A 9,034-nucleotide genomic window follows, 5' to 3' on the forward strand; every position below is an offset into this window, starting at 1 on the left:
TGGAGACAGCAAATGCTCCCGACACCCCAGCGGCAAAGTCAGGAGTGCGGCGATGGTGGTCTTCAGTGAAGGCAGAAACCGGGACCAACAGCTGCAGTACTGCAAGTACTGGCATTCCCGGCAGCACACTGCCAAACCCAGAGCGTCCTCGACCTCGCTGACTACAAGGAGAGCTGCAGCACCACTGCAGACATTGAAGAGATCACACACAAGGCTGTTTCCTTCACCCGGGATGGGAACCAAGAGGCAAAGACTTTTCATCACCGTGAACTGCTCGAGTACAGATTTCTCCTCCCAGAAGGGCGTGAAAGGACTTCCTTTGACGATTCAGATTGACACATACAGTGACAGTAACCGCAGCAAGAAAGCCGTCCACAGAGCGCACTGCCAGATCAAGGTCTTCTGAGACCAGGGAGCAGAAAGAAAAATCCAAGAGGAAAACAGAAAGCAGAAGAGGAAGAAAGGGGAGGGCCAGGCCTCCCAACCCAGTGCAGCAACTCCTCTGAGGGAAGGCTGGCCGCCAACCTTTCCAGAAGAAAAGTGACCTCGCGGACTTGAACACCCTGCCTGACCTGCACTCGCAGCCCGTGCTCTTCAGTCCAGATGTTCACTCTGCGAGGACTGCACAGGTGTATTTCACCACAGATGATCGAGAGAAGCCGCGTCCTCGTTGAACGGATGTTCAGGCCCTGGAAGAGAGGTTTGGTCCCACACCGTCTAAGCAGAGCAAAGGAGAAAATGTGTGGCTAGTGCTTTTGTACATGCGGAAGGAGAGTGATGAGGTGTCCCACGCCCTGAGGCTGAGTTTGCCCACAGTGAAGGGCCTGATGGAAGCGCTGTCTGAGAAGTACGGGTTGCCAGTGGAGAAAACCACAAAGCTTTATAACAAGAAGAAAAAGGGCGTCCTGGTGAACATGGATGACATCGTTGAACACTCTACAAATGGGGACACCTTCACCCGAAACATGGAGAGCATGGTGGAAGGCTTCAAGATCACACTTATGGACATCTGAGCCCTGGCCCCAAGTCCCCTTGTCAGGAGCTTCTGGTGCACTCCTTCCTGGGAGAGGTGGGCTCGCTGCCCTCCAGCCTGGAGACCCATCTCACTCCCCTCACCCATCTCCAGTGACTGTTACAAGAGTGCTGGGAAGGGGGCGGGGTCTGGGACCAACTGTCAGCTCTTCCACTTGCTTAGAGCTGAAGCCTGTGCCTCTTGGCTAATCCCTTTGAGCCTGTCAGGCCCTTATTTATTGTCCACTTTCCCCCCAAGAGCCTGGAGTCCAGGCCCTCCAGCACTCTACAAGTTACTCTGATAGCTCAACATGAGACCCCCAGAACGCCCCCTTCAAGGGAAACTCAGCTAGTCCACTCATCTCAAAGAGCCTGGGGAACTGTGATGTCTTTTTTCCTTACCTCTCCACATTTCTTGAGTGGATGGACAAGATGAGCTTCTTCTTGGCTCACTGGTCATGGGTGGGGTAAAGAGGACACCCATTTTCTGGCTCGGAACCTGCAGATGGCTCTGAGGAAGGTCATTTTGTTTAAATGCCTCCAGGGGATCTCAGCAAACAGCCACTGGGCCTTGTTCAGGAAGACATTCTGCTACCAGGTCAGTAAAAAGGAGCACAAAGTTTGCTTGACAGCCATTGTCAGGAGCCCTTGATTATGCTGGAGGACTTTAACCGAGATGCCACAAAAGGGAGATGCCACAAAAGGGCGGCAAAGTATCCATAAAAGCCAACGCCAGAATGATTTTTGAATCCTGCTTTAATGACACTAATCACATAGATATCTAAGAATAGCATAGCACATTATACATCTTATGGGGAATACAACATGGCCACAGGTACAGGCTCAGAGATGTTGCCCCCGGAATCAGTGTTTAGGTGTCTTCTAGGTCCCGGAACTTTGTGGTTCCCCCCGGGCCTAAGACCCATCTTCTGGTGACTTGATGGGCCTTGGAGATTCTCTGCTCCAGCCAGGCCTCAGATGTAAAGGAACCTGCGATTGATCAGGAGCCACCTTCCAGGGCCGGTCTGATAAGGTGGTCCCTCCCGGCCAGTTTGTTAAGCTGGTCTGGGATTTTCAAACAGCTGTTCGGGAATAGGTTGGGTATGGGCGGTCTTGGGGCTTCCTCACTGAGAGTCTAGCCTGCCGTGCCTGTGTAGGCTCAGGCTGCAGTTTTATACACTTTTTGGGGCATGGATGCCTTATCGATCTTTCACAAATACCAGCTGCTAATCAGCTGACATCACCTAATTTCATTACTTAATGCCCTAAGGTCATTGCCCAGTCACTGTTACCAAAAAATGGCTCTTAATTTTGCTCCCAACAGCTCTGCTGTCTTTAGGCTCATTACAGAGAGAGAGAAACAGAAAAAAAAAAAAAAGGTAGTGAGTTTTAGTTTTTCTCCTTAGCAGCATGGTAGCCAGTCCTTAGTCCTAGGGAAGGAATCCTGGGCTCCCTCCCCCTTTCTTTTAATCATGATCGGTGGCCTGAGCCATCAGCTCAGTGACCCAAGAGATAAAGCAAACAGGGATTCAGCATCCCTTCCAGGATCCTGGCCTGAACCCTCCACTTTGTTAAAGCAGAGAGAGATGCTGGCAGCACACTTACCATCTCTTCACTCCCACTTTACTTGCTCATGGCTTCCAGTTCTCTGTGTCCCAGGAAGTCTTCACCATGCACTGCAGGGCAGGTTGGGTAGCTGTGCTCCTGTTCCTGGCGTCATGGGGACAGATGGGACCTTTGGCGGATTGGCTGGGTGCTCTGGTCATGTCTTCCTCTTCCATCTGAAATATGGGTAGGGGACAGTACATCCTTCACGGAGCAGCAGGCAGTGCTGACCTCCAGATCTGCTGTCTTCCACCATAGCAACATGGCTAGCCAGGCTATGTCAAGCCTTTCACCATATAACTCCACAAATTGGGACTTCTGGACTGAGGCTTCCCATTCCACAACTCCCTCAATTCTCCTTGGCTATATATAGCTCCCTGTCAGTAATCATGACACCAAATAATATGCAGCTCAAGGCTTTGCACTAGCTGCAAGTTGAACCAAGCACTGTCACTCCTTGACATAAATTCTCATAGATTTGGTCTTTTAAAAGGAAAGTCTGATAACTGTGCCAGCGCCACCTTCCTAGTGAGGCATGCATGTTCACAGAAAAACAAAGAAAGATAGAAAACTCCAGGCCCTCCCCTGGAAAAGGTGTTTATAATTTAGCTATGTTTATTCAATACTCATTCCTGACTGGGTGGATTCAGTTCTTATCTGATTTGCGTAGTTATGAAACCATGAACAGTTGTTTACACTACAAAAGAATAAATTCCCTTAAAAAAATAAGCTACATGACTCAGCTTGGGTTGATTTCAATAAGAGGCCCTCCTTCACTGTGGAAAAAGGGAAGGGGAAAAGGGGGAGATGAAGTGAGAGGGAGGACCTGGGAGGGCAAGCAATGATATGGAGAAAAGCTAATTAATTAATTAATGACCAAAAACCACCCAAACTAAATGATAGCCTGGTATCTGTTACTTTTTGGATCACTCTAATGGTTTTCCATCAGCTGCTCAATTGCTCTAGTCCTAATGATCTGGCCCTTTCCTTTCTTCTCCTGGCAGCTTCTCTAGTCTCACTGCCCATTGACACCCTCGGTGAAGATAAGCCAAGGAGAATGGCAGGAGCTGAAGACTTTCTGCAATGGGTATGTTCCATGGCCCTGTACCATTACCGTGACAAAAGAAACAGTCCCAGCACAGTCTGTTAGGCTAGGTTGCTTAGCAAGCTCTGATGTCATCACCTGCCACCACCAGGTAAAAGCCAGGTGGAGCTCCAGATATGTAGGACCTGTCTGTCACTGCTCCCTCAATCTGACTTTCTCTCCTGGGGCACTGTCCCCTCCACCATTTCCCACTGTCTTTCCATCTCTTTCCCACTCTGCCCTTAAATAAACATCTTTGCATCAAACTTGTTGTGCAGTGTTTAATTCATATACTATTGCAAAGTATCTATTTTTTCATTCATTATGTGTGATGAAAAGCAAATCGTGACATTAAATAGAGTCATGAGTGTCTGATTGTTGCAAGTTTGCATAATGAAGAGGACCAAAGGCTCTCTCGGAGAGCCTCCTAGCTGCAATATCAGCTCTGTGTCTCCTGTGGTGATAAAACTTAGAAGTAGAATCCCAGAGGTTCATGGTGTTGTGATATATAAATTACATGGTACAGAACAGGTGTGCTACAAGAAAGCTTATTTTGGGAAAACTGAGGCAGACCGTGTGGGCCAGCATAAGAGAGAAGAGAATACAGAGTGGGGAGGGAGACAGAAGGACAGGCAGAGAGAGGACAGAGAGGTGGCAGCTGCTGCCTTTACCTGTCAAGTTGCTCAGCAACCTAGAGGCCGGCTGCCTAGATGCTAACCCATGGACCACCTTTCCCAGAAAGAGCGCTCTGCTTTCCCTCACTACCTAGTGTCAGCACGACAGTCAGCTCTCAGAGGCTCTGCCAGACAATCGGGACAGCAAGAAATTTTAAATTTGAGGTTGTTGATGATTATTACCATTTCACGTTGATTTACCTTTTAGTTAAACAGCAGCTATTCCTAAACCAGCTGTATACCCAAATCACCACACAGAGATTAGGATTTAATTAATTAACCTAGGGCACAGTGCTGGGCAATAATTACTGCACCTTATACCTCCAAGGCCACATAGCTTCCTCCCATTCAGATTTCCCACATTATATGTTGGTATAATGTTCTTTTGAAATGTGTACACCTTACCCTTGTTCATTCAAATGCTAATTTCTCTCCCCTACTCTCTGGTTTCAATCTGGACATTGCATTGTGATACTTATTCTAAGCATCACCCGTCTCCAGTTACAGGACAGGCTGGATGAGTACATTCAGCTGGCAATTTGATGCTCCAAAATTGTCCCTGAGAATGACTGACAGGATGCTTTCAAGACTCAGAATGTTTAGCTATCTGGGAGAGAAAAGCAGGGGCCTCAGTTCAAACTGTCCAATAAGGACAGTTTTGCCTGAGAAAGGATGGTAGAAAACTATTCTCTATCTACACTAGCACCAGTAAAAGTAACTAGATTAATCTACTCATGTGGTATGATTTAGCAAGCCAGCCAAAGGCATAGCTGGCCCCAAATCCTTCAAGCTACTAAGATGGACACGAGACCCACTCACTGGCATAGTGACCAGGCTGTGTGGCCTGAACCTAGTCTCAACTAGTGTCCAGAGTGTCCACACAGAGCCCTTTTCCTGTTGGTGTGAGCTCAGAAAGAGATGGTGACCTACAGCAGATAGGAACTAAAGGGTGTACCCGGGTTCTCAGGCTGATGAGCTTTTCAAAGGCCTGGTTTGCCAGCAGCTGTCTGGGGACACACAGGATTACTTCTTCCACTCTTCAACTCTGACTCACCTCCTGCCTCAGAAGTCAGATCCATTCCATGAAGTATAAAACAGTCATCTGGAAGAAACACTTTCTCCATGAACTCTGAGATCTGCCACAGCAAAAGGACAGCTTCAGCTGTCCCTCTCATGTCCCAGGCTTGCACAGTCATGCTCTCCACCTCTGCTTCAGCTCCAAGCACTGTGATTGCTTTTATTTCCCTCCCTACCATGCTTCGATGAACATCTTTTTTTTTTTCCTTATCAAGATTTTGGCAGTATCCATGACGACATGGTGCTAAAAAGGGAGCTGAGAGTTCTATGTCTTGATCCACGGGCAGCAGAAGGGGACTGTGCATAACGCAAGGGTTAGAAGAACTCATCTGTTCTCAAACACTGCCACCACAGTGATGGACTTCCCTCAACAAGGCCACACCCACACCAACAAGACCACTCCTCCCACGGTGCCCTTCCATGTAGCCAAGCATTGAGACTGTGGGCCAGACCCGTTCAAACCACCAGAGATGGCTTGCTATTGTTAAGGGAATGTGAACTGATTTAAAAATCAGTTACACACACACACACACATACACACACACACACACACACACGCACGCACACGCACGCACACACGCACGCACCCACGCACCCAGACACATCCACCAGGCTTCACCTGTGAGAAAGCCAAAGGCTCTTGTGATGAAGCATTTGAGGGCTGTCTTGTCTTTGTTTTCTGGAGTGCTCTTTGGTCTCACTGTACCTAGCTACATTCCACTCTGACAGGTGTAGGGGCACATTCTGAACTTTGTCATACCCAGAAGGAGAAAGATCCTCAGACACCATAGGCTGAGATATGCCTGTTTCTCACCTCTGTCACAGTGTCTCTTTGCTAACAGCAAGGCTCCCAATTTATAGCTAGGCACAAGGCCACCCAAAGTTGAACATTGTCCAGCCTCCTAAGATCTGGCCTGGCTACAGAGGACTGACGAAAGGGATGTGCACAGAAGTGTCAATCACTGTGGGGTGCCCTCTTAAAGGTCAGGCTCTCCTCTCTTTTTCTCTGTCTGGAAGGCCTGGCACTCAAGTGGCTACAGTAGGCCTAAATGAATGAGCAGGCACCTACCTCCAGAATGGTCGTCAGCTACTATATGAGCTCCAATTGTCCTCTGGATGTTTTGTTTTAGATTTGGCGTTTGTGCTGGAGACGGACCTAAGGCCTTGTGCATGCTGGTGTATGCACTACCACTGAGACACTGGGCCATGACCCTGCACGATTCTTGTGTCAGAAAAGAAAGTCTTATGTAGTTAGGGCAGAGTCAACTACAAGTTCCGTTATCTTGGTACCTGAATCCTGGAGCCTACCTGCTTTCTCCTGCCATCTGCAGAAGGAACAATTCAATTTTTTTCAGAGCAGATTATTCAAGTTCTTCGTCATTTATATTATATAATTCTTTCTGTATGTGTTTACGCCTGTCTGTGTGTATATATGCGCACATATGTGGACACACATGTCATGGCTCCAGTGGGAAGTCAGAGGACCACTTGGAGGGTATTAACTCTCCTTTCCCTCAGGGCACCTGGCTTGGCAACACATACTTTGCCAAGATGAGAAGTCTCACCAGCCCCATCAACGACTTTCTAGAAGAAAGTCAGCTCCAAGGTGACTTAATTTCTTTACCATCCAGTACTGACTTACAATACAATTGAAAGATCTTCATCATGCCAGTGCACATAATAAAACTTAATAATATATTATGTATAAAAAACACTTGGGTCATCATCTTACACAGTTTTGTCCCAACACTGGGAGGTGAGACAGGCAGATCCCTGTGAAATGCAGGCCAGCCTCATCTATAGAGTGAATTTTCAGGGTATCCAGGGCTAAATAGAGAAACCCTGTCTCAAAACACCAAATAAGAATAAGAATAATAAAAAGACTAAGAGCTGGGGATTTTGAGTACGTGACTTTGATCCAGTCCTCAGGTGGCAGAGGCAGGCAGATCTCTGAGTTCAAAGAAGGCCTGGACTATATAGTTAATTTGAGGAAAGCCAAGACTACTCAAAGAAATCCTGTTTTGAAAAACAAAAAAAATTAAAAATTAAACTTAAAAAATTAAAGAAATGATAGTAATAATAATGAACATGAGGAAGAAGAATAGAGGAAAAAGAAGAAGAACAATTGGAACCAGAAGAAAAATCAAAAGATAAAGAAAATGATGAAGAAGAAGAGGAAGAAGATGATTAAGAAGAGGAAGAAGATGATTTGTGTAAGGGTCTCAAAACAATCACTTAAGCTATCCTGGAGATTGGAGCAGGAAATATCCCCTGGAGGCAGCTGGGAGACCTCAATGGTAATCATTACCAGGTGGAGGGCTTAGAACGTGGGGTGCTAAACACAGAATAGAGCCCTGTGATCTCTACTCTGACAGGAGGAGGGAGGCAAAGGGGCCATGTGAAAGACCAGCTTAGAGAGGCAGGAGAGTTCCACTAGCACCACTAACTACCACAGGATACAAAGCTGCTAAAACAAGCACAGATGAGGTCACATGGGTGACAACGCCAGGGTGGCAGTGGTGGTCCCCGGGGAAACGGGAGGGTTCATTCTACCTGGCTTCTCTTGCGTTTGGAATTCTCTTGCTACAGTGTCCTCTCTGAACTGTTCTTGTCATTGTGGTTGTCGATCCTCTCCCATGTTGACTATATTGTCCCTTCAAATCAATCTCACACGTCACACATCAACTCTCTGACATGGATGAATGAACTCTGTCCACACAGTGACCCACAGTCGTCTCACAGATTGGAGGAACCAGGCTCTGGCTTCTCAGACTGTGTTAGCAAGGCTACGTTTTTGGGCAACTCTGTTTAGACCGTAGCACCATTGCTCAGGACATGAGTCCTTTTCTTTCAGGGATTGAAGAGGGAGCATCCTCAGAGAAGGTGGGGGAGTCTGCTACTCCTGGAACCAAAGCCATGATCACCAGCTCCTGCTCCACAACCCCACTATTGCTTTAAAGCCTTGAGCCGGATTCCCATTCACAGAGATCAGCCTGTTAAAGGGGTGAGAATGCAAGCTCCAGAGCCTGCAGAACACACCTGTCTCTCCTCTTGCCTCTGCATGTAGCCCTGGGTGTAAGACCTGGGCAGCTAGCTCAGCGGACCCACTTGTGCTTCCCCAGACAGTCCACAATCAGATGGTGCCAAGTAAAGCTGGGGAGAAAAGAAATGTGTTAGGAGGGAATTAGGGTGAGGAAGACTCAGCTCAGCACCAGCCTGTAGGCATCCAGGAGCAATTCTCCAGAGACAGAGGCCCTGGTTAAACTCAGCTTGCAAGCTGACCTGAAAGTCTTGCTGCATGGATGAGCAAAATGGGTGAGAAGGGATCTTGGCCATGCTGCTCTGCCCCTGGTCTCCAGAGCATCGCTCTCAGGCTACTATGAGCTGGATCTTTGGCTGTACCTACCAATAGGCCTCCTTCTCAGCATTTGTTTGCCTGGGAGAGTGTGGAATCTGGCTAGCGAGGTGACTTCATCCTTGGGAGGAGCTGCCCACAATGAGGATTGACCATCTGGTAAGTAGAACCAAATCCCCTAAGGTTCAGAGGAAAACCATTAGTTACAGCAGCTTTTCAGTGCTACCG

Source organism: Meriones unguiculatus, chromosome 9, assembly GCF_030254825.1.
Source record: "Meriones unguiculatus strain TT.TT164.6M chromosome 9, Bangor_MerUng_6.1, whole genome shotgun sequence".
In the NCBI taxonomy this organism is placed as follows: Eukaryota; Metazoa; Chordata; class Mammalia; order Rodentia; family Muridae; genus Meriones; species Meriones unguiculatus.